Source organism: Schistocerca gregaria, chromosome 4, assembly GCF_023897955.1.
Source record: "Schistocerca gregaria isolate iqSchGreg1 chromosome 4, iqSchGreg1.2, whole genome shotgun sequence".
Lineage (NCBI taxonomy): Eukaryota > Metazoa > Arthropoda > Insecta > Orthoptera > Acrididae > Schistocerca > Schistocerca gregaria.
In genome coordinates this window covers 327,608,150-327,634,176 of record NC_064923.1, presented here as the reverse complement: position 1 = coordinate 327,634,176, position 26,027 = coordinate 327,608,150, and the positions used below count along the sequence as shown (strand labels likewise).

Sequence of the window (26,027 nt, the reverse complement as noted above, 5' to 3'; positions counted from 1 at the left end):
CCGCATCCACCCGCGCATAGTCTTAAAGAGCTACAGACTTCCTACGAGTTCATTTATACAAGGTGTTGCAAAAAGGACTTTACAACTTTAAAAAGAAGATACAGAGCTGGGTTAGTGTTATTTTGTAGCGAAACACAAGTTTTTTTACCTTAAACTAAAGATGTTGTATGTGGCTTCCGTTAGTTATACTGCACACATCCCATCGGAAGTCAGTTTCTTCCCACACTCGCTGTAGCATTGCAAGTGTAACTTCCTTGCTTTAAGTTCAGGCAGGAAAGCTGGCGCAGGAGGTACAAACACTATATTCTTCATGAATCCCCATAAAAAAGTCGAGTGGGGTCCGGTCTGGGGAACGTGGGGCCATGCAATTGTCGCACCATAGCCAATCCATTGATATGGAAAGCGGTCACTGAGAAAATCCCGGACGTCAGCCAGGTACTGAGGTGGTTCACCATCTCGCAAGAAGTAAGCATTTCGTTCTTGGTTATCCTCATCGATCTGTGGTTTCAAAAATTGTTGTAACATATCCAGGTACACGATCCCGTTGATGGTTCTCTCGCGGAATTTTATTAGTGTTTTTTATTGGTACGATCGTTAGTCTGTACGGTTTCAAATGCAAACTGTTCCTCAACACACACCAAACAGTCGTACGTGGGATTCACAGTTTGCGAGATGCACGCCGGGTCAATTTTGTAGGGCTGTTGACAAAACGTTGTCTCACTCGCTCAACAATGTCGTCAAATGTGCTTGGACGACCTGATGATTTTTCATGACTTACCAAGCACCCTGTTTCTACAAAACATTTGTGCCACTCATAAATTGTAGGCCTACTAAGACGATCTTTAGCGTATTTGGTACGGAAATTACCCTGAACTGCTGTCTCCGACTTAGTCTTCAAACTAAAACACACAGCTAGCACCCTCGGGCCCAGTGAAAGCAGCCATCTTTAACGCAACTGCCACTAGCGCTCCTTACTGTTCGATTCGGCACTAACGAACTAAGAGAGACAAAACTTGTATTTCCCTACAGATTAACACTACAATCACCTCTATAGGTACTATGAATTGATTTATATGAATTTTCAAAGTTGTAAAGTCCTTTTTGAAACTCCGTGTGTATAGTGTAAACACAATGTTGTACTGCGGAAATTACCCTTACATCTGTCGATTTTGTTCCAATAAGAGTTGAGTTCTATCTGCAAGAAAGTATTTAATCCAACGCATATCCTGTCCGATACTCGACGATCTCGTATTGTTTTCACTAAACAGCAGTGCACGACAGTGTCAAATGCCTTCCTCAAGTTAAAAAGCACGGCATCACGCTGAGCGCCGTTGTCTACAGCTATGGATCTCGTGGAGGAACTGAGCAAGCTGAGTATCGCAAGAGCTCTGTTCGCGGAATCCATGTTAATTTTTGCATAGAAGACTTTCGTTCTCCAAAAATGTCATAGTTCTTAAGCATAATTCTACAACAGATTGACGTCAACGATATTGCGTCCATCTCGCCTACGGCCCCTTTCTTGAAAACAGGGATGACGTACGCTTTTTTGCTGTCGCTAGGTACTCTTCGTTGTTCCAGCGATCAACGATAAACTAATGTTAGAAGGGAAACACGTTCTTTTGCATAATCTTTGTAGAACCTTATAGATATCTCATCTGGTTGTGATGTTTCTCCACTATTAAGCAATTATAGTTGCTTTCCTATTCCGCGATCACTCATATTAGTGTCTGCCATTTCGACGTTTCAGCGTTTCTTACGGTTATTAAAAAGGAGGAACTGCGTTACGTTTTTACGCAGTGTAACGATTTTCGGAGTACCGAACACAGTTTTTCGGTCTTTTCTCTGACATCTTCTGCTTCGGCGCCTGTGTGGTCCCTGGGTGAATGAATATATGACTTCGAACCGCTTACTGAGTTTTACGTAAGACCAAGCCCTATTAGGGTTTTTACTGGGATCAGTGACAAAAAAATTGCTTTCAGAGTCATCGAAATACGCTATACTGTTAGAATGAAAAGTTAGATTGGAGCTTTCGCCCATAACTAGACGAAACAAGCGAACATTGAGTTCAGTTTGCAACATAATTTTAATTGATCTTTATATGTAGCGAGCCTGTCTTTAGAGAAACGACACACTGTGTCTACGTACGCTGTCTGACAATTACTCACCGGCTGAGCTCGTGTTCTGGTCGCGAGCCAGCGAGACATCCGTCAGACTCGGTCAGTCACACGCTCTAATCTCCAGGGTCCCACCTGGTCCCGCGTAGAAGCCAGCTGACCTTCCGCCAACAAGTCCACCCACACTGCGTGCAGCTGTCCGATCTGAAGACACTCTTGGCCGGATTTCAGCCTCCTGAACAATAGTGCAAGCTGTGCTCAAGAATACTCGCTCCTCGCGAAGAACGATCATTACGTAAACAGCTTACTTCGTCACCAACGCTTGTACCATCTGGCTAAATTACGGGCTCGCGTATAGCTGTCACAGGTGCCTAATGTTCTTGTGTGGGTATGAATGACATGCCGCAGTAATGCACTGATAAGTCAGAACATTATGACCGCTGCCTACAGTGAGAGTAAACGCCTCGCGGCGTTGCTGGCCCGTGACTGCGCACAGAAAGTGTACAAGCACACAGAAACGAATGGGAATGCACGTACATAAGCGATTTTGACAAAGGACAGCTCGCTATGGCCGGGCTTGCTGGGAACGGGCATCTCAGAAATGGCAAAGCTGGTGTGCTTTTTGCATGCTGTTGTCGCGAGTATCTTTGGAAGGTGCTTGAGTAACGGTGAAACTACGTGTAGATGACAAGGTGTTCGACTTCCGCTTTGAGATCGGAGGCCTGTCTGCTCTATGCTGTAGAATTAAGTGCTGATCTGTAGCAGATCTAACAACGGAGTACAATGCTGGTGGAGGCCCAGCTGTTCTGGTACACATCAATCAGCACATCTTATTTAACGGCAGCAGACGGTCCCTACGTGCTATCTTGTTGTCCCTGCAACATCGTTGATAAGCGATCATCTAGAGTGGACTGTAGATCAATGGAAACCTGAAGCGTGGTCGGACTCTCGCTGCACCAGGTCGACGGCAGTGTCCGGAAACTCTGTTATCTAAGCGAACGGTTGCTCCAAACACGCAGCACGCCACATAGACAAGCTGGTAGGGGCAATATTGTGTTACGGAGGACATTCATCTGGGCTCCCATGGGATCTGTGGTAGTAATCTAAGCCACAGTGACAGCCATGCATTACGTGAAGACTGTTGCGTACCACCTACATCCCTTCAAGCTTGATGACTTCCCCAACAGCGATGGCATTTTCCAGCAGGAAATACATGCTGTGGCGTTGAGCCACAATCGTACTGAAATGGTTTGAACAGCTTGATAGTGAACGCATGTTGGTGTCTTGATCATTAAATTCGCTTGATGTGAACTCGACGGAACGCTGCAGGGACGTTTCCGGGCGCCAGTTCTTCGTTCAAAAGCCATCTGTCCGTAATTTACGGGACTGCGTGAACTGTGCGTAGACACATAATGAAAAATACCTCCGTAAACCTTCCAAGGACTTGTGGAATCAATGTCACGCAGAATCGTTGTTTTGTATCGTTCAAAAGTGGTACAATACACTCTTGCGCTAGTGGACATGATGTTGTGCATCCTCGGTGTATGTGCACTAAGAACAAGGTTAGGTTCGAGATTACAGTATAGTCAGACCTCTTAATTATAAACTAAGCTATCTGCTGTAATATATCTGATGTAGTGTAAAACGAAAAAGTGTTTTGTTTGTGCATGGAAGGTCAGCAGTCCATTTAGAAATATGCTCTTCGCCCCCTGGTTTCTTATTTTATTGTACTAGCCGAGTAGTCTTCTATTACTCTCTCTACTCCTCCTTCCTCTTCCTCCACACCCTCCTCCCCTCTGTCCATCCACCTACTACTTCCACCTCTATCTTTTCACCTCCTCCTCACCTCTCTCCGTCTCCTCCTCACGCCCCTCTCTCTCCGTCTCCTCCTCACGCCCCTCTCTCTCCGTCTCCTCCTCACGCCCCTCTCTCTCCGTCTCCTCCTCACGCCCCTCTCTCTCCGTCTCCTCCTCACGCCCCTCTCTCTCCGTCTCCTCCTAACGCCCCTCTCTCTCCGCCTCCTCCTAACGCCCCTCTCTCTCCGCCTCCTCCTAACGCCCCTCTCTCTCCGCCTCCTCCTCACGCCCCTCTCTCTCCGCCTCCTCCTCACGCCCCTCTCTCTCCGCCTCCTCCTCACGCCCCTCTCTCTCCGCCTCCTCCTCACGCCCCTCTCTCTCCGCCTCCTCCTCACGCCCCTCTCTCTCCGCCTCCTCCTCACGCCCCTCTCTCTCCGCCTCCTCCTCACGCCCCTCTCTCTCCGCCTCCTCCTCACGCCCCCTCTCTCTCCGCCTCCTCCTCACGCCCCCTCTCTCTCCGCCTCCTCCTCACGCCCCCTCTCTCTCTGTCTCCTCCTGTTCCCCTCTTCCTGTCTTTCTCCCCCTTCTCTGTGTCCATCTGCTCCTCCTCCCACCTCTTTGTGTCCATCTGCTCCTCCTCCCACCTCTTTGTGTCCATCTGCTCCTCCTCCCACCTCTTTGTGTCCATCTGCTCCTCCTCCCACCTCTTTGTGTCCATCTGCTCCTCCTCCCACCTCTTTGTGTCCATCTGCTCCTCCTCCCACCTCTTTGTGTCCATCTGCTCCTCCTCCCACCTCTTTGTGTCCATCTGCTCCTCCTCCCACCTCTTTGTGTCCATCTGCTCCTCCTCCCACCTCTTTGTGTCCATCTGCTCCTCCTCCCACCTCTTTGTGTCCATCTGCTCCTCCTCCCACCTCTTTGTGTCCATCTGCTCCTCCTCCCACCTCTTTGTGTCCATCTGCTCCTCCTCCCACCTCTTTGTGTCCATCTGCTCCTCCTCCCACCTCTTTGTGTCCATCTGCTCCTCCTCCCACCTCTTTGTGTCCATCTGCTCCTCCTCCCACCTCTTTGTGTCCATCTGCTCCTCCTCCCACCTCTTTGTGTCCATCTGCTCCTCCTCCCACCTCTTTGTGTCCATCTGCTCCTCCTCCCACCTCTTTGTGTCCATCTGCTCCTCCTCCCACCTCTTTGTGTCCATCTGCTCCTCCTCCCACCTCTTTGTGTCCATCTGCTCCTCCTCCCACCTCTTTGTGTCCATCTGCTCCTCCTCCCACCTCTTTGTGTCCATCTGCTCCTCCTCCCACCTCTTTGTGTCCATCTGCTCCTCCTCCCACCTCTTTGTGTCCATCTGCTCCTCCTCCCACCTCTTTGTGTCCATCTGCTCCTCCTCCCACCTCTTTGTGTCCATCTGCTCCTCCTCCCACCTCTTTGTGTCCATCTGCTCCTCCTCCCACCTCTTTGTGTCCATCTGCTCCTCCTCCCACCTCTTTGTGTCCATCTGCTCCTCCTCCCACCTCTTTGTGTCCATCTGCTCCTCCTCCCACCTCTTTGTGTCCATCTGCTCCTCCTCCCACCTCTTTGTGTCCATCTGCTCCTCCTCCCACCTCTTTGTGTCCATCTGCTCCTCCTCCCACCTCTTTGTGTCCATCTGCTCCTCCTCCCACCTCTTTGTGTCCATCTGCTCCTCCTCCCACCTCTTCGTGTCCATCTGCTCCTCCCCTTATTCCTGTCCATCTCCTCGTCTGCCTTCTCCCTTTCTATCTGCCCACTACCGTTCTCCATCTTCCACTTGCTTTCTACAACCCCTTTCTCCCTTCTCTGTCTGTCCATCTCCTCCTCAACCTCTCTGTCCCCCTCCCCCTCTCCCTCCCCTTCCCCACTTCCATATCCTCATTCCCGTCTCTCTCTGTCCATCTCCTTCCCCCATCTCTGTGCTCACCTATGCACATCTTTATGTATACACCCTGGAATGCATTCTCATACTACCTACACAACATGCCATCTGTGCAGGGCAGCCTTGATGTCAGTGTTACCATCACTTTTTCACCACCCCACCCCACCCCACCCCACCCCAGCCCTTTGGGAGTTAGATGGGATTTATCCACATAGTACTCCTTTTCAGATACTTGGAAGAGGAGTTTGAGTACTCGATGCGGAGGTTACCAGCTTCCTGACAGTAAGTAGTATGTATACCAAATTTGGTTGGTGCGCGCGCCCGCGCACGCGCACGCGCCCGCGCACGCGCATATATATATATATATATATATATATATATATATATATATATATATATATATACCTCGCTTTATAACTCTAAGGAGAGTAACTGTGCATGCCCATTATGTTTATGGGCGCATTAGTAAGCAGGCGGAAACGTTTGTTCTTGTACAAAATTGTAGTGTCTAACATGGCGGCAGATTAACACGACTATAAATAAACTAGCACCTCACAAGACTATGAGGATATTATAGAGTAAGAGAAACAAGATATTGAAAGTACATCAGGAAAAATTATGCAGGAACGACATGGTCTTACGGGGGCATTCATTTCATTTTGTTTCGTACAGTCTCTGTAAATATGAGTTATATTCAAAGATAGATATTTTCGTTACTAGGATGGCTTGTAAATATTTGTTCCCCATATTTTGGATTATTAACGCCACACACCATCATTAAAGGACTCTCCATAGAATTCGTTTATAATGATGTGGATTTTCAATGTGACCTCATTGTATGAGATTTAAAGCAAATGATCACCATCACTTTCGTATGGCAACCCATATACCTGATACTCATCATCAGTGTTCATGGTGTTAAGAAAGTTTTTACCACTGTTTGCGCTCTCCAGAATATCCTGTGCAAGTTCCACCCTGAATTACTTCCGACTTACCCTAACAGCATTCTGCGCCCCCCCCCCCCCCTTTCACTGCAAGATCAAATATATCATGAAAACTGAATGTACCGTCCACCACATCCTCAAGATGTCACACTTTGACGCACTGCTGCACACGAAAATCTGCACTTGAGCAACGACGCTTTCATTTTTTGTATATATGCGTATATTCATTTTTATCCTGCAGCCACTATGAATCAAGCCACAAAGGAAGTAAAGACATTAGCTGCCAGTGGCCATTGATTTAAATCAATGGGAGCAGTTGAAAATACGAGTATATGACGGAACAAGATTCGAATTGGGGTCTCCTGCTTACGAGAGAGATGCGCTGACTGCTACACCATCTGGATACAGTCGTCACCACGGCCACACAGACTACCATAGTACGCCTCCTGTCCGACCGAAATTTTCAGCTTATATCACATACTACCGAGGTAGTGCATCTGCGTACTAGCCTCATTACTCGTTGCATTTCGCCGATTCCTGTAAGAGGTCGAGCTTCGTGTGCATTTGCACTGAAGGGATCACTGGACATCATCGTCCGAATTATCTACGTCTTTCGGACGTCCGAAAGGACAGACACCACGTATATAATTTGGGCCAATGATCCATTCAGTGCACGTGCACACAAAGTTAAAAACTCTTATGGGAACTGACGAGATGCCGCGAGAAATAACACTATTGAGGAACGGTACTACATCAGTAATGTGTGGTATAGGTTGAGATTTTGGGACTGACGGCAAGCGTCCTAGGGTAGTCCGTGCGATTGAGATGACCATTGTGTCCAGATGACCATTGTGTCCAGATGGCTTAGTGGTCAGCGCATTTTCCTAGTGAGCAGGGTTCATACGTTCCACAAATTTCAACTTGCCTCATTGATATAAATCAGTGCCCACAGGCAGTTAATGTCCTCAACTCCTTTGAGTCTACGTTCATTTTGTTTTGTTGAGGGACTACTGGGACGCAATTAAGTGTTCTCTGCTAGGGCTTAGTGGTGTTGCTTATATTTTGTTCCTGAAAACCAAAGCTCCCGTGAGCGAATCCCAGTCGGAAAAACGAATTTTTCATTTTGCCAGGAACGACAGATGCTTCGGATTCCACGTTAAACTTTAGATCCCCATTCCCCAACAGGACACGCAAGTCACCGAAGCAGTGTCCCATTGAAAGACTTGCTCCAGACAGTTTCACCAGATGTCAGTTTGTGGGATGGAGTTCCATGCCTGTTGTTCTTGGTCGGTCAAAACAAGGAAGGTCAATGCTCTTTGTGGATGACGCTGGAGCTGTCGTCCGAGGATGCCCCATATGTGCTCGACTGGAGACTAAGCTGGTGATCGAGCTGGCCAAGGCAACATGTCGGCACTCTCTAGAGCATTTCCGCTTACAACAGCGGTATGTGGGCGAGCGTTATCCTGTTGGAAAACACCCCCGGAATGCTGTTTACGAATGTCAGCACAAGAGGTCGAATCACCAGACTGACGTTCCGATTTTCAGAGTGCGTGGGATAACTGCAAGGTGCTCCTGCTGTCATACGAAATCATAACTCCAGGTGTAAGTCCGCCAGTGTGTCTAGTAGGTGCACAGGTTGCTTGCAGGCCATCAACTGGCCTCCTCCAATGAACTTTCACTTGACACCACCGAAGTCACAAACGGTGGTGGTCTGGGGTCAGTAGAATGCACGCTTCAGGGTGTCTAGCTCGAAGCTGTCCTGGAAGTAACCAATTTTCAACACTTCGTTATGTCACTGTGGTGCAAACTGCTGCTCAGTTTGCTGGTGCAGATGTAGTAGATGCGCCAAAACATACGCAGAACACGATGGTCTTTCCTCTCGGTAGTGTCATATGACCATCCGGAGCCCCGTTTTCTTGCTACCGTACTTTCTCGTGACCACCGCCGCCAGCAATCGTGTACGGCGACTACATTTCTGCCAAGTGTTTCCGCAATATCGCAGAAGAAACATCCAGCTTTTCGTAGTCCTATTACACGACCTCGTCCAAACTTTACTTTACTTTACTTTTCCGTGTCCAGATCAAATTTTATTTTTCCAATAGTTATCCACCGCTACGGCTTTGTCGTTGGCTTGTAGCAGGTCACTAAAACTGCAGGGCTCCGGCAGTTGTCGGCCCATGAGCAGATGTGCCTCGTCTTGTACCTCTCCGCATCCGCAAAGAACGTCCTCATCGTTAGTCAGCAGTCCCCATTTGCACAGATTAGTTTTGCATTTGTGTACACCATCCCTTAGCCTATTTAGTGTTCTCCACACTGTATAAGGAAGTTTGTTTCCAGCTTCCATTTGCTCTTTTGGTATTATCTGCACTGCGGTTTGTTCATTCTCCCATTAAGGGGCTCTATTATCTTCCTGTGAGCCGTCAAGGATCTTGGTTCTTGCAATAAAGCTATTTTTAGACTTAGGCCTCCCAGCCTGAGTGACGTGCCCATTCAGTGGGTGTCGAGAATCTGTTTCTTTCTTTCTTTCTTATCTCAGCGTCTGCTGCCCCCCCTGCTTTCTGATCTTGGATGGGGCAATTCCAGCAAGAAGGTACAAATAACCCGTTGGTGTGGGTCTGAGACAGCCTGTAACTATTAGCATTGTCTCATTTACACTTACATCAACCTGTTTAACATATGCAGATGTTTCCCATACTGGCGCTGCATAGTCTGCTGCAGAAACACACAGAGCAAGTGCTGATGTTCTCAGTACTGATAGTTGAGCTCCCCATTCATAGTTTGTCAGCCTGCGGATGATGTTATTCCTGGAGCAGACTTTAGCCTTGGTGTTTTGGCAATGCTGCTTGGAGGAAAGCGTTCTGTCCATTAAAACCCCAAGGTATTTAGGTGTTGGACAGTGTTTTAGCTTCTTACCTTGCCATGTAACGTCGAGCTCAACTCCAGCATCATTATTGCGCAGATGGAAAGCACATACTTGGGTTTTGTCAGGGTTTGGCTTGAGGTGATTGGCGTCGTAGTATTGAGCCAGTTCTTCAAGCGCTCTAGAGAGATTTCCAGATGTTCCATCAAAATTGGACCCCTGGACTACCACAGCTGTGTCATCAGCATATACGAACAGTCTTGCATCTTGAGGTATAGGTTGGTCATTAGTGTACACATTATAAAGGATGGGAGAAAGTACACTTCCTTGTGGTAAGCCATTCTTCTGCAGTCGCCATCTGCTGTTCTTACCATTTAGGGAGACATAAAATCTTCAATTCTGCAGAAGACTACCAATAACCATCGTCAACGTACAGTCCGCTGTGAGGTGATACAATTTGCGCATAGCTTTCTGTGGTTTACCGTGTCGTATGCAGCAGTAAGATCTATGAAAGCTGCTCCAGTTATTTTCTTTTCAAACCCATCTTCTATATCTTGCGTCAGATTAAGTATTTTCCCACAACAAGATCTTCCTGGTCTGAAACCGGCTTGTTCCTTTATGAGCTTTCCATCTATAGTTTCGTCCAAACTGAGCGAGGTATTGATAACGACGTCTTTGTCGCGTTAAAAGGCATTCTGAGTAACACCAACTCACCATGTCCGATCTCAATGATAACTAACGCTCACGACCGTTACAGCATGTCTTCAAAGCAAACCTGATTTGCATCCTCTTAGTGACACTACTACCGCCACTTTTATGCGATTGGCACGAACCTCGACTAGGCATCAACTTTGAGGTGTAGAAACACGACTACAACATTTAAAAAAAAGGTTCAAACGGCTCTGAGTACTATGGGACTTAACTCCTGAGGTCATCAGTCCCCTAGAGCTTAGAACTACTTAAACCTAAATAACCTAAGGACATCACACACATCCATGCCCGAGGCAGGATTCGAACCTGCGACCGTAGCGGTCGCGCCGTTCCAGACTGTAGTGCCTAAAACCGCACGGCCACCTCGGTCGGCACAACAACTTTCATTTATGTCGCACAGCTACTTATCGATGTTGCGATTTTTTTTCCGTGAGTGAAGTTTTCAGGTTTTAGGTAGTGTTGGGTAGCTGGTTAACTGGTACCTATAGATTACCTCGTATTTTAGCGTAGCGATGAGCTTACGGTCCAGCAGTAGAGTGGTTGAGCGAGGCTGTGCATAGCGAGCGAGTAGGTAGGCAGAGCTACACCCACCGCCAGGCTCACAATACGCTTGGCCAAGCGTTCGTCTCTTCGTACTGTAGCAGTGGCAGTTGGGATGTCCCCTGGCAGTTGGTAGTTAGTAGTTAGTGAGGTGGCCGGCGCCTGCAGCGCCGACGTAGGAAACGAGCAATTGGCGGTGCGCGCGCGCAATATCCGGACGCTCACCTGGCGCTGGAGCCGCCGACGCATCGATCGCTCAGCGGCGGGTCACGGCGGGACACGCGGGGCCGGGACGCGACACCTCTCGCCGCTGGCGCCAGTCCGCTGGCGAGATACCCGCGTGTACCGCCGCCTGTCACCACTTCCGCGCTCGCCAGTCGCCAAAGCGTCCGTTCAGTTTCCAAACGTTAAAGAGCTATTAAAGTACTATTCAACAATGATTTCTTCTCAGTGGGCCCCGGAGCCTCCAGAAATTTTAAACGGGACATGATTCCACTGTGCTGTTTTTTAAATTCTTTATTTGCATTACTAGTTTCAGACGCTGTCCATTTTCAAGTGCATCTAAAATACGTACATCACGCCGTATTCTCTCACTCACAGTTGAAATTTTCCCACATATTCATGCATATCTGACAGTCGTTTGAACAACTACATACTGTGTGATTCGTAGTAAACATTACGCGGTTCCTTTGCCTGGTGCTTTTGGCTAGATGTGACATTTTAATAAGGCAGTAACGTAACCATTCTCGAAAGCTATTTGCATGTCATGCACCTTACCCTATCTGATCAAAAGTATCCGGACACTCCCAAAAACATACGTTTTTCATATTAGGTGCATTGTGCTGCCACCTACTGCCGGGTACTCCATGTCAGCGACCTCAGTAGTTATTAGACGTCGTGAGAGAGCAGAATAGGGCGCTCCTCGGAAATCACGTACTTCGGTCGTTATCAGGTGATTAGGTGTCACTTGCGTCATACGCCTGTACGCGAGATTTCCACACCCCTAAACATCCCTAGGTCCACTGTTTCGCATGTAATAGTGAAGTGGAAACGTAAAGGGACACATACAGGGCAAAAACGTGCAGGCCGACCTCGTCTGTTGACTGTCAGATACCGCCGACAGTTGAAGAGGGTCAGACATCTACCCAGACCATCACGCAGGAATTCCAAACTGCATCAGGATCCACTGCAAGAACTATGACAGTTAGGTGGGAGGTGAGAAAACTTGGATTTCATGGTCGAGCGACTGCTCGTAAGCCACACATCACGCCGGCAAATGTCAAACGACGCTTCGCTTGGTGTAAGGAGCGTAAACATTGAACGACTGAACAGTGGAAAAAAGTTGTGTGGAGTGACAAATCACGGTACACAATGAAGCGATCATATGTCAGGTTGTGGGTATGGCGAAAACCCGGTGAACGTCATCTGCCAGCGTGTGTAGCGTCAACAGTAAAATTCGGAGGTCTGCACCCCTTGTTGTTTTGCGTGGCACTACCACAGCATAGTCCTACATTATTGTTTTAAGCAAGTTCTTGCCTCCCACTGTTGAAAAACAATTCGGGGATGGCGATTGCATCTTTCAACACGATCGAGCACCTGTTCATAATGCACGGCCTGTGGTGGAGTGGTTACACAACAGTAACATCCCTGTAATGGACTGTCCTGCACAGTCATCACCTGAATCCCATGGATGTTTTGGAACGCCGACTTCGTGCCAGGCGTCACCGACCGACATCGGTACCTCTCTCAGTGCAGCACTCCGTGAAGAATGGGCTTCCGTTCCCCAAGAATCCTTTCAGCACCTAATTGAACGTTTGTCATCAAGGCTAAGAGTGGGCCAACACCATATTGAATTCCAGCATTACCGATGGATGGCGCCACGAACTTGTAAGTAATTTTCAGCCAGGTGTCTGGATACTTCTGATCACATAGCGTATATTTTAGATGATGATCTTAGACGAGTGTGCTGTGCACAAATATTCATGGCACACGATTTACTAACGAACTGACAACGATGTGTCCTCATGTGTTACTGTAAGTAACTAGTAGCTTATCGCCTGCTGCTTCACTCGCATAGACTGTATGGTCTACATACATTTTTGTTTTGTTTTTCTTCCTTGAATCGAATTTTTATGTTGTTCACAAGTTGCAACACTTTCTAAACTTCACGCTAATAAGGCCATAGACGCATGGTCTCTTCCGAATGTACTTCTGATCAAAAAGCGACTTAGTGGTTGTTATTTCTAACCAAGATGTTGAATACCAATTTCCATAGAGGACACACTTAAAATTGGACAGTATCTGAAGGTAGTTCGTCGAAATAATTTAAAACACAGTCTCGTGGAATAATGTTATTTTTCAATAATTTGTTACCTTTACTTCCCATAAACATTGAATATTCCTGACACTAGATGCCTACAATGTTGTCCGGCATCATTGCGACCATACGAATTACAGCCACATATACTACAACGTTACCGGCGGCTATCGCCCGGCAATGTTTGCGGCAATACTTTTCCGGGTCAGAAGTATTTACAAGGAGCCACACTATTTCAACAAAATTGACGAAGGCGGGCTAGTGGAAGTGCTTGTACAAGGGATAACGTTAGGGATACAAGAGAAATAAGCGACGCGTTCTTCTTTAAGTAAGTGGAAATACTTCGGAAAATTTGACATGTGGACTGATGGATACATACCTTTTCAGAATTTTACCAGTATGTCAAAACACTATATCCAATATATTGCACAAGCAATTGGTCTGAGAATCACTAAACCCGATACAAATACGAGAGACTGTATACCAGATACAACCTGATTGGTGATCACCCTTTGGTTCTTAGCAACTCGTGATTGGTACAGATGTTTAATGTAGCTCTTTAAAGTGCACTAATTATCATGAAGCCTCTTGGTAGCAGAAGTAAGCAATGCTTTGGGAGAATGACCGAAGGTTTTCACTAACGTAAGTCTGAAATAGTAATACAATTTTTATTTACGTTTTCTTCTTGTTCACCAGCACAGGGAAACACACGTGATATACGTAAAAAAAAAAAAAAATCGTGATGCCGATCTAACCGGAAACAGCTTGCCAATTGTCCTTTTTCAGATTGCTGTTTTAGTATACATTACTTCCGGCGTTCCATAGTTCAGGTAGTAGATAAATCGTGTGTGTGATATTCATAATTCTCCCATTTGCCTACTTCTCCATTGCTGTGAACAACAAACTCAAAATTGAAAACAGTTAACAAAAATTGTCGCTACATGTACGCCGAAACTGTCGAACAAAAGCGAAACGACATTGTTTACTTTTAGATACGTGACTGCAGTGCTTTCGGGAGATAAGCAAGAAACAAAGTTGAGAGTCAGAGGGGAGCATTTACAGGCAGGACCAGAGATAGATGTTGCTAATGCAACCATCCGTCTTTTCTTCTTCTTCTTTCTGCAAATCGAGATTTTTGTAGCTCTGTCCAGAATTTTTTCAAAGGTAATCCGGAACACCTATTTGTGCCACATTTAACAATCATGAAACGATTTATCCCGAATTAGATATTTACTTTACCTGTGTTGGTATCTTCTATTATACGTTTTAGTTAAGTTGGAGAAAATTCACAGCACTGGTAAATATAGTATGTCGGTTCACTCTTCATCTTAACAGGTACTAGTAAAAACAAATTAATGTACTTTTCATAACAAAGTGATATTTTGCCTTTATTACATCTAATTAATTTTTCCTTTTTTTTGCACTATTAAAATTTTAATGTATCCCGAATTTGGGTCTAGAAAATATTGTCACTTTAATATTACCCTGCAATACTAAATAACATTCAACCTTGGTTGGCAATATATCAGCAACTATCTGAAAGGGCAGTAGCGTTGCCAGGCCATATCGCAACACTGCCGCGTGTTGCGACCACATTGCTGCAATGCTGACGGCAACGTTACTGCTGGCAAATGTTGCCGTAAGATATTACCCATATAAACCCACCTTAATAGGTCCTGTCCGCGTAGTCCCTGGGCTCCGTCCCTCCTATCTATAAGGATTTTAGTGCAAAGTAAATGGCAGTTGTGTATATGATGACAATGGTATGTCATTCCTCATTTTAGAAGCGCAGATATCGATTCTGAACGTTACACATGTGGTGCTCGAAACTTTGCGGTAACTTAGAGACACGTACTCTCAGGAAGAACTGCAAAAGCATATGATCATTGTTGAAACTGCGATACCAAAGACAGACGACAGCGAAGTGCTATGGATTTGGAAACTATGGTTGCCGTTGCAAGGACACTAAACAGGCAGCGTGAGTAGTGACCGTGCGGAGTCACTAAACCTCAAGATGAATCTGTCCTCTCTGGTTCGAAAAAAAAAAAAAAAAAAAAAGTGAGAGATTAGGGTTTAACGTCCCGTCGACATCGAGGTGACTAGAGATGGATCTCTGGCTCGTTTCGGGCACCGACCAGTGATAGTAGTTAAGGTCTGCCAAATGATAATTTCGGCGGTTCTCTCCCAGAAGCGTAATAAGATGGGGGACCATGGGCAGCCGGGGTGGGGTGGTAGCCTGGGGCGAAGTGGCAATCAAGCGGCGTGCTGTGAGTGGAGAAGGCTTGGATGGAGGTACCTGACTGTGCGCCAGACGTACTCGTACATACCCCAAGCCGATCGCCTTGGAAATCAGTGCAGCAGTAAAACAATACGCAAGGACCAGAGGCAGGGACCGTATCAGCTAGTTCGTGACTGAAACTGTCAGATGTACAGACTTATGCATAGATTTTCATGCCCCTCAATTATTGGATCCAAGGCCCCTAGAAAATAGTATTTGTACGTGACACTACTAGAGATTTAATGTTTCACAGTTGTTACACAATCATAAACATACACAATACAGCATAGACCATCTCATTATACCAATATGGATTATAACATCGTAACTAAAACTTAGTTACAATATATAACACATTGTAAGACACGTTAGAGTGATGTAATACCAGGTGATGTAGTTGGATGGTATCCTTCGCTTGTTCCACATATAATACGTGTCCAGCGTTGAAATTATAACAGGTATAACACGACCTACTGCACAGTACCTTGACAGCAGGTAAAAAGTCAGTGCAACCAAATATGGGCAAATAAAAGAAAAAAACTTGTCAGTGACTGTTGGAGCCAACGCAGGACACCATCGTTACTGTCCAGGGCTTGTCTCTAGTGGTGGTGTTTTCCACTTACCCTCTCCACCCTCTGGTGAAGTGCCAATTGTGTATATCGCACGGATAACTCAGAGGGAATTCTTTTACACTTAATGCTGCATAGATGTCGTTATTGGCGACAAAATAATTGAAAAGGACAAGATGAATCTAGGAGTCAGCACAACGCCCCGTCCTGAAGCACAAAAGAAGGCCTCCTATGTCAACGTTTCCATTTGGTGACATATCTCAATTAAGCTTCGCACGACCTCACCCCAAGAGACGTAACAGCACCTGCGTAGCTTGTGCGATGGCGCTCGGCTCGGAGGTAACTGGTTCGAAACCAGAAATGAAAAGAATTCCTGCGGCAGTATTTACTTGGCAAGGGGATGAGAAGTGGTGGTGTAAAACTGCTGATTATCAGACTCGATCCCCAAAATTCCTCTCGTCTACGCAGCATCTCTTGAAATTATCTCATGTGGCATTTTGTACAGATCCATCCACTGGATGTGGACGTGAAGTTCGGCTGCTCCATTTTTGCTACTGCTATATACTGGCACCAGGTTCAACTTCCCTCTTCCTATCATCATCATATCATCATCATCATCATCGACGACGACAACAACACAGACGAGACACTACTATACACAGTTATTACAGTCAAGTGCACGAAACAATTACAATCAAAACACTTGATACGTAATTGCCATGGGTTAGATGACTACACCATTACATAATGAGACATTGAGGAACTTTCTGCGTTTAACCCAGAGTCTTGGCCCACAGTTTGGCAGTCAGTAATTGTACCCCTATTCGCCTTTCTTTCTGGCCAAGTATTTCAACCACAGGGGCTCCCTTTCGATGGACGCAACTAGTAGTTGAAAGTCACCTGCAGAAAAGTTAAGCCTTGCTGCCTTCTAGCCGTCCGTAATTGCAAAACTGTTACTGGTGCAAGATTTTGTTCACAAACTGACCTCTCGATTACGTGTCACAAACGTTTGATAGGATTCATATCGGGCGCTCAGGATGGCATAATCATTCACTGTTCAGAACGTTCTTCAAACCAAACGCGAACAATTGTGGCCCAGTGACAATTCCATCGTTGTTTAGCAACATGCAGTCATGAATGGCTGAAAATGGTCTCAAAGTAGACGCACATAATCATTTCCAGTCAATCATAGGTTTAGTTGGACCAGAGATCCCAGTCCATTCCAGATAGACGCAGTCCACTTTATTTTGGAGCCACCATCAGCTTGCACAGGATCTTGACAACAACTTGGGTCCATGGCATCATTGTGTCTGCGCCTTACTCGAACCCCACTATCAGCTCTTACCAGCCGACCAGTGTGGCCGAGCGGTTCTAGGCGCTTCAGTCTGGAACCACGCGACCGCTACGGTCGCAGGTTCGAATCCTGCCTCGGGCATGGATGTGTGTGATGTCTTTAGGTTGGTTAGGTTTAAGTAGTTCTAAGTTCTAGGGGGTTGATGACCTCAGAAGTTGAGTCCCATAGTGCTCAGAGCCATTTGAACCATTTTTGAACACCTTTTCATATGAATCACCTGAGTACAAATGACAGCTCCGCCAATGCTCTTCGCTTTTACACCTTTTCACGATTTTCGAACGATTTGGATGTTCACACAGCGGTTCTCGGATAGATCTATGTTCACGGGAGTAGATGTCAATCTTCGAGGAACTGGACGAATTATAATGTCTTCCGACCATTCTTTACAGGGACGTGGTGACTATGTAGAAAAAGTGTGTCATGTATCTATGTCACTTTGAAACGTAGTGCAGCATTCGAAAAGGGTTACTTAGCTTGCAATGATGATGTGTAACTTCTTGAAGTACCCCGCGTATCAAGATCTTCCTCTGATCCCATTCGATGTCCAAAGCCGACTCAAAGACTGTGTACAACTGTCTATATTTTCATACAGTAAAACCGTACAATTAGGACCATTAGTTGTTTTTAACTGGTATACATTAAAACGACTGGCAAACTGTATGCCGAAATTTCCTGTTAGATTAAAACTGTGTGCCGGATCGGGACGCAAATTTGGAACTTCTGCCTTTCGCGGGTGAGTCGTGCATGGATAACTCCGTTGGTAGCGCATTTTACGGCAAAAGGCAAAGGGTCTAGGTTCGAGAACCCTGTCGGTGACACAATTCTAAACTCATTGCGCAATCCTCTACAGAGTGAAAATTCATTCTGGAGATAATCTGCTACTGTTTACACTGTACCCCTCCTATAGACACAAGTACAGATACTTAAACAAAATGTAATTTATCCTGCTCATAAATGGATAAAATCATTGGAGCAACTAGTTTATATATATATGGGCGATTCAAAGTTTTGTGTTCTTTGCTTAGTTATCCAACGTGCCAGTAGTGATAGTATAACTGCACTAAAGAGGCTATTTGTCTTTAATTATGCACTGATTTTGTTTTCTCTGTTCCAGGATATTTATTTTGGGACGCCACACCACCTTGAACATATTTCTTGGATCCTCCAGAGCAGTGCTGGACTTCGCTGACTGGAATCACTTGTAGCTGGTGTGTTATCTCTGTCAGTGCTCAAGAACAACTTTGGATAGACTCACTATAGGTGAGTACCGCAGTTAGCACCTATTTTTCTTTCTCTTTTTGTTTCTGTGCAAAAATTTCAGATATGTCGCTGAGTTACAAACTGTGACGTCCTGGAACAATGTTTGAGCATACGCTGCTTGATAGACAGCTGTAATGCATTCCATTGTGATTGTCGTTGTCACAGATTTTTACGATCGCACCAGGTGAATTTTTCTTTCTTTTTTTTCGTTTTTATTTGACGGCAAGAGGAAATACAGGTACTGTACCATTTAAGACCCTGCTAGCTCCGCACAATACTTTTAAAAGGGCTGTTCATATTTCTAGAACCTCGCGTGTCTTTTCCCACTTCGCCAAAAAACGTGATCGCCTATCGTTGTATAAAATTATCTTCTGATACGCACTAGAAGAACCGAACTCTAGTACAGAGCAAGGGTAGAATGCTTCCTTTGTCAATCTGAGCGCCATATGAAAGATCGGAAGTTTCTAAGAGCATCCAGTTTCGTGATGTTTCATAAGGTCTTTTTTTCCATCCCTTCGCCTTTATCAGTGTATCATAATACAGCATTCATGAGGAATCAGACAGAGCAGCAGAAAGTCAGGAAGATAGATTGCTGTATATTAATGCGCCAAGGATTCAGAAAAGATGAAGAAAATCGTGCAGCACAACTAAACGTAAATAAAGTTTCTCCCATAAACTGAAAAATTTTGATGAGAAACATATTGTAAGGGCCTAGGCTGATACCCTGATGGTTGCTGGATAGCGACTCGTACAGTGCGGTGGTAAAAGCTAGTTGGCACCCTCTGCGCTAATGAAATAGCGTTAGCAAGATATATACACTGAGGTGATGAAGGACATTGAATAGCAATTGCACATGTAAGGATGACAGAGTAGTGCCGCGTACGCAGGGTATAAAAGGCCAGTGCTCTGGTGGAGCTGCCGTTTGCACTCAGGTGATTCATGTGAAAAGGTGTCCGACGTAGTTATAGCGCACGACGGGAATTAACAAATACTGAACGCGAAATGGTAGTAGGAGCTAGACGCAGAGGACATTCCGTTTCGGAAATCGCTTGATAATTCAATAATTCAAAATGCACAGTGTCAAGAGTGTGTCGAGAATACCAAACAATGCAGCGGCCGAAGGCCTTCACTTAACGAGCGAGATAAGTGGCGTTTGGCGCAGAGTTGTCAATGCTAACGGACAAGCAACACTGCTGACCCGTGTCGGCTGGACCCAAGACGACCGGAAAACAGTGGCCTGCTCAGATAAGTACCGATTTCATTTGGCAAGAGCTGATATTGGGATTCGAGTGTGATGCAGACCTCATGAAGCCATGGACCCAAGTCATCAACGAGGCACTGTGGAAGCTGGTGGTGGTTCCATAATGGTGTAGACTGTGTTTATATGGGCTAGAACTGGGTCCTGTTGTCCAACTGAATCGATCATTGAGTGTAAATGGTTATTTCAGCTACTTAGAGACCATTTGCAGAAATTCATGGACTCGCATGTTCTCAAACAACAGTGGAATTTTTATGGATAACTGTGCACCATGTCAACGGGCAAGAATTGTTCGCAACTGATTTGGAGAACATTCTGCGCAGTTAGAGCGAATGACCTGGTTACCTAGATCGCTCGACACGAATCCCATCGAACATTTATTTGACATAATCCTGCACCAGCAACACTTCGCATTTATTTACGGCTGTAGAGGTAGCATGTGTCTATTTCTGCAGGGAACTTCCAAAGACTTATTGAGTCCAAGCCACGTTGTGTTGCTGCACTAAAAAAGGAAGTCCGACATGAAATTAGGTGGCTTCAAAAAAATGGCTCTGAGCACTATGGGACTTAACATTAGGTGGTATCCACTGGCTTTTGTCACCTAGATGCATTTGTTCAGTGTAAGTGTTACAATTGAATCACCTTCTCCGCAGCTGTGGAGAGGGCACTGGATGTAGCACACACTTGGTACACGCTTAGTCGACCCCCTTAGCGGATTCTCCAGATTCTTGTGGCTGTTGTCTCTGTCACGGCCACTCAAGTTAACACCTTAGTGCCGAAGAGTGGGCAGCAGGCGTAGCTCGTACAGTGCCGTCGATCACCAGATCTTCGAATGCTTGTTACAATGGTACACTCTCTGACATCGAAGGCACGTGCCCAAGTGAACTCCAGCATGTCTGCACAGGATGCAGATGGAGTGCAGAGTTTTAGCATGTCCCTCCGCCAGAGGTAGGCCGGCGACGCTGTCTGTTCCCAAATCCATATCGGCGGCAGCAGCCCTTAACATGCCTCCCAGATAAAGCGACAGGTTGACGGAGCGCCAAGCACCATCAATTAGCCTCTCAGAGGCTAAGAGGTAGAAGTCCCGAAGACTCTGCGTCAGTGGCTGAGACGTTGGCAGCTCACAGCATACAGGTTCGGCAGACCAGGCAGGCAGCAATCTCGAAGGCAGAAGTCATCTGGCGAATGATGGGCAGCACATTTGGGGCCTCCATCGTAGCTGGATCACTGTAACTGAAAAGACTAAGGGTTTGGAAGCTTCAATATTTATTGCTGCGTGCCTGAAGCAATGGCGTTATGTCTCGCTGAGTATGAGCACTTTTCTCCGCGTTTTCTGGTCTCATCAGCGTTCTTCGCCACACTTCGATGTCATAACAGAGGCTTTCAGTGCTTCAGATTTATGCTATTTCGCCATGTGAGCAATCTGATCGGTGTTCTTGTAGAGAATCGACTCGTCCTAGCAGCATCGTGCTGTGCTGTCAGAAAATCATGTCTGCTTGTTTGTCTTCCTATTTGCTACACGACATGCTGGTCTGGTGTGACCTGGCTTAGCGCTGGCTGGAGAAAACTCTAAGAGATTTTTTTCTCTTGCTCACAAGCGGCACATCGGTGTGGAAAGCTTGTTTCCTTTCAGTTCAAACAGATCAACATAAACGAAAATTTTCATTCAGCCAATGGATTCTGCTGTGTTTTTCCTATGATAAAGTTTAACCCACAGTTTACGTTGTATTCTAATGTTAAAGTGGGTGTCGTAATACATCTGCTTGAAAATCTGTCTGTTGCAGACCGTACTATGGCTTGTGCCACAGGGCACATACACTGGTGAGTCAAACATTATGACCATCTATTTAATAGCGTATTGGACGACCCTTGGAACGTAATACAGCAGTGACCCTCTGTAGATTTCCGGAGGCTGGCGGCTTCAAGACGTTTAGGCACAGGTCATGCAATTCCTGTAAATTATGGGGCGGTGGGTTGTGGGCGCAGAGGTTGCACACGATAACATCCCAGATATTTTCAATTACCTTCAGTTCAGATCTGGAGAATTTGGTGGCCAAGACATCAACATTAGTTAACTATCATGTTCGTGAAATAACTGCAGCACGACTGGCCTGTTGGCATGGAGATTTATTCTGCTGGAAGGTGCCATCGCTGTCATGGAGAAATCAAACATGGAGAAGTACAAGTGGCCCACAGTAATGTTCACGTACTCAACTGTGTACACTACCACGAAGGCCGTATCCTCCCGTGGCGCTTCAAGGAGAATAAACGGTTCAGAGTGCATTTGTTGCTGTCATACGGGGCCAGCACTGGGCATGATATGGGGTGCCTTTGGGTACACAACCCGGTCACCTCTGGTTCGTAGAGCCGGTAATTTGGACAGTAGGCTCAGGTACGAGAGAAGTTTGAAATATTCTCAGAATTGAATAGAAATAAAAGACTTACCTCAGCAAATCTTTTTTATTTTTCAGTGTACACAGAAGTGATAGTCATGGATACCGCCTAATATCATGTCGGACCTCCTGTTGCTCGGCATAGTGCAACAACCTGATGTGACACGGAATCAACAAGTCGTTCGAAGTCTGCTGCATAAATATTGAGCTCTCTAGCCGTAGATAATCGCGAAAATGTTTCCGGTGCAAGATTTTGTGCACGAACTGACCTCTCGATTATGTTCGGTAAATGTGCAATGGAATTCATTCATATCGGACGTTCTGGATGGCCAAATCATTCGCTCGAATTGTCCAGAATTTTCTCCAAACCAGTCGCGAACAGTTGTGGCCCAGCGACATGGGGCATTGTCAACTGCAAAAATTTCATCGTTATTGGCTGCAAATAGTCTCTAGGTAGCCGAACATAATCATTTCCAGTAAATGATCGGTTCATTTTGACCAGAAAACCCAGTCCACTCCATAGAAACACTGCCCACGCCATTATGGAGCCACCATCAGCTTGCATAGTATCTTGTTGAAAACCTGCGTCCATGGCTTCGTGGGGACAGCTCCACACTCTAATCGTACCATCAGCTCTACTACAATCGGCACTCACGAGCCCAGAAGCAATGTCGCGCTGTTAGCAAAGGTACTCACGTCTGTCGTCTGCTGCCATAGGCCATTAAAGCCAAATTTCACCGCTCTGTCCTAATGGATACGTCCGTCGCAAGTCCCACATTGATTTCTGCGGTTAGTTTTGTGCAGTGTTCATTGTCTGGTAGCACTGCAAACTCCATGCAAACGTCACTGCCCTCGGTGGTTAAGTGAAGGCCGTCGCCCACTACGTTCTCCGTGGTGAGAGGCAATGCCTGAAATGTGATATTGTTGTCACACTCCTGACACTGTGCCTCTCAGAATATTTGAACCACTTAACACTTTCCGAAATGAAATGTCCCAGGCTTGTAGCTCGAACTACCCTTCCGCGTTCAGTGTCTTTTAGTTCCGTCGTACGGCCATAACCACATCGCAAACCCTTTTACATCAATCGCAGGAGTACAAAAAATGACAGCTCCGCCAATATAATGCCCTTTTATACCTTGTGTACGCTTTGCTACCGCCATCTGCATATGTGCAAATCGCTATCCAATGACTTTTGTCACGTCATTGTAGTCTCCTTATACACTAATGCAGGTGGTCCCGCCACGTTCCAGTGCCTTGATGCCATCTCTAATATCGTATTCCTCCACGCCTGCAAAACCCCAACTCTCGCTGCCATTTCTTCGTTTGAAGAGAATATTCGTCCTTCGAGGAAATTTTTGAGCTTTGGGAAGGTCTGGAACTCTGATAGAGTCAAGTCAAGCGAATAAATTTGGTGTAGGAACAATTTGTATCTTAGTTCAAGCATTTTTGCCGTGCAACGACTCGCATGTGTGGGCGCACTACGTTGATGAAGGCGTTGATGAAGGATGATTTTCTTCCTTCTAAACCTGGCTTTTTTTCGTTTATCTTTCGGTGTACCTAGTGCAGGAAGTTAGCGACATATTGTTTCGTAATTGTTTGACCAGCGGGAAAATAATCTGTCAACAGAATCCCTTTCACATCTCAGAAAACTGACATCGTGAATTTTCCGGGCGACCGTATTGTCTTCGGTTTCTTTGCTGGTGGTGAGTCAACGTGTTTTCCACTGCTTCGATTGTCGTTTTGTCTCTGAGGTATTATAGTGTACACAAATTGCATCTGTGATCAGAAATCACAGCAGGAAGATCTTGGTGGTTGCTCCGAAAACCGGTAAAACTTTGATGTGACTTCTGAAATTTTCCCGGCGTATTTGTTCTTCTAATAATTTCCGGGTATGCAGCCGGATCCGGTCGACATTCTGCCACGGTATTTCGGACCAGAGATGTCCGGCCATCATCAGGTGAGTACACAACTACTGAAGAGCCCAGGTGCAGTCGCGGTATTTATACCGATTCTCGCGCACGTTTTGACATGTGCGGCATAGCCGAGTTGTACGTGCTGCCCTCGGTGGTGAAAGTAAAAGATCATCTAGTCACTGAGTATCGAATGATGCTGTCTATTCCGCTGTGAATGTATAATTTTAATAACAGGATTCCAATTTTTATCCAGTTGAAAGCCGTTGTCACGATTTATAAGATTATCGGCAAGACGTATTTCCACTGATTCCTTGATTACGGAATCCCAAAATCCGGAAATCCGTGGTGAACCTTACGGAGAAATCGTTTGACGATGCGACGATGTCAGTGCTCGCGAAAGGTTTAAACTTCGCCCCTACTCCTGCTTCACTGCTTTTAACGGATTTCATCAGTTCCATTGAGGAAGCCATTAGACGTCTCCCTGCGGATAATGCAGACGAAGTTCGACGTGAATCTTGCCGAACGTTGTTGAAATGTGCACCACAACGGAGTAACATCTCGCCAGCTGAAAGAGCTGCTCTCCGCAGCCTCAGAGAAGATACTAGCACAGTCGTACTGCCTGCGGATAAGGGTAACGCCACAGTTCTTCTGACAAGGGAAGCCTACAACGAGAAGATATATTGTCAGCTAAATGATTCCACGTACCACAGAATTGAAAAGGACCCAACAAGCCGAATATCAAGGAAAACTGCTACCCTTTTGAACGACTGTTCTCTACCTGAACAAATTATCAAGAGATTGAGACCACACAATTCAGTACCACCAAGACTACGGTCTTCCCAAGATACACAAGGATGGTGCCCCACTACGATTAATAGTGAGTAATATTGGTGCTGCCGCCTATTCTACAGCAAAATATCTGGCCTCACTACTAAAGCCGTATGTGGGTAAGTGTTGCCACCATATACGTAATTCCGAGGATTTTGTCAGTCGCTTGAAGGAAGTTAAGCTTAGCAGCTCGGATTTATTAGTCAGCTTTGATGTGGTCTCACTATTTACCAAAGTGCCTTTAATGGAATCGTTACATCTTATTGGTAACTTATTCAGAGCAGAAATGACGGCCTTGTTTGACCATATACTCTCCTCAACGTACTTTTTATTCAATGACGAATTCTTTGAACAAACAGACGGCGTCGCCATGGGGAGCCCCTTGTCCCCTGTGGTAGCTAATCTCTTTATGGAGGACTTAGAGGAGAAAGCACTTAAGTCTGCTGTCTTAAAGCCTACGGTCTTCTGGCGATACGTAGATGATACTTCTGTTGTATGGCCTCATGGCAGACAGGAACTGGAGAAATTCCTTCATCATTTAAACTCTTTACATGAGAACATCAAATTCACGATGGAGATTGAAAAAGATGGCACTTTACCATACCATTTCTAGACGTGCTAGTATGCCGTAAAAATGATGGGCATTAGGACATTCTGTGTACAGGAAACCGACTCTCACAGATTTGTATCTCCAGGCGTCAAGCTGCCACCACCCAGCACAAACAGCCGGTGTTCTCAGCACCTTAATACATCGAGCGCTTGTAATATCGGACGATGAAAACCTCCACGCAGAATTAGAACACTTGGAGAAGGTTTTTAAAGAGAATGGCTACACTTCACGCCAAATAAGAAAGCCCATGCGCAACTGTCATAACAAGAAGCAGCGCACTGAGGACGCTCATGACGACTTTAAATCAACTGCGTTTCTTCCATACGCCGGGAATGTGTCGTCGAAAACAGGCCGATTACTGAAGAAGAATAAAATAAAGGTTATCTTC

At 45.9% G+C, this 26,027-nt stretch overlaps 1 protein-coding gene across 7 annotated transcripts in view; it reads left to right on the top strand.

The window, feature by feature from the left end:
• The window catches only part of LOC126365743 (uncharacterized), a 507,155-nt gene that overhangs the window by 315,318 nt on the left and 165,810 nt on the right, over positions 1 to 26,027 (top strand). For all 7 annotated transcript variants that reach the window (XM_050008196.1, XM_050008200.1, XM_050008203.1 and 4 more), the window contains one exon: positions 18,492 to 18,637. The gene's annotated coding sequence lies outside the window, so the exon portion shown is untranslated. The remainder of the gene's footprint in view (positions 1 to 18,491; positions 18,638 to 26,027) is intronic.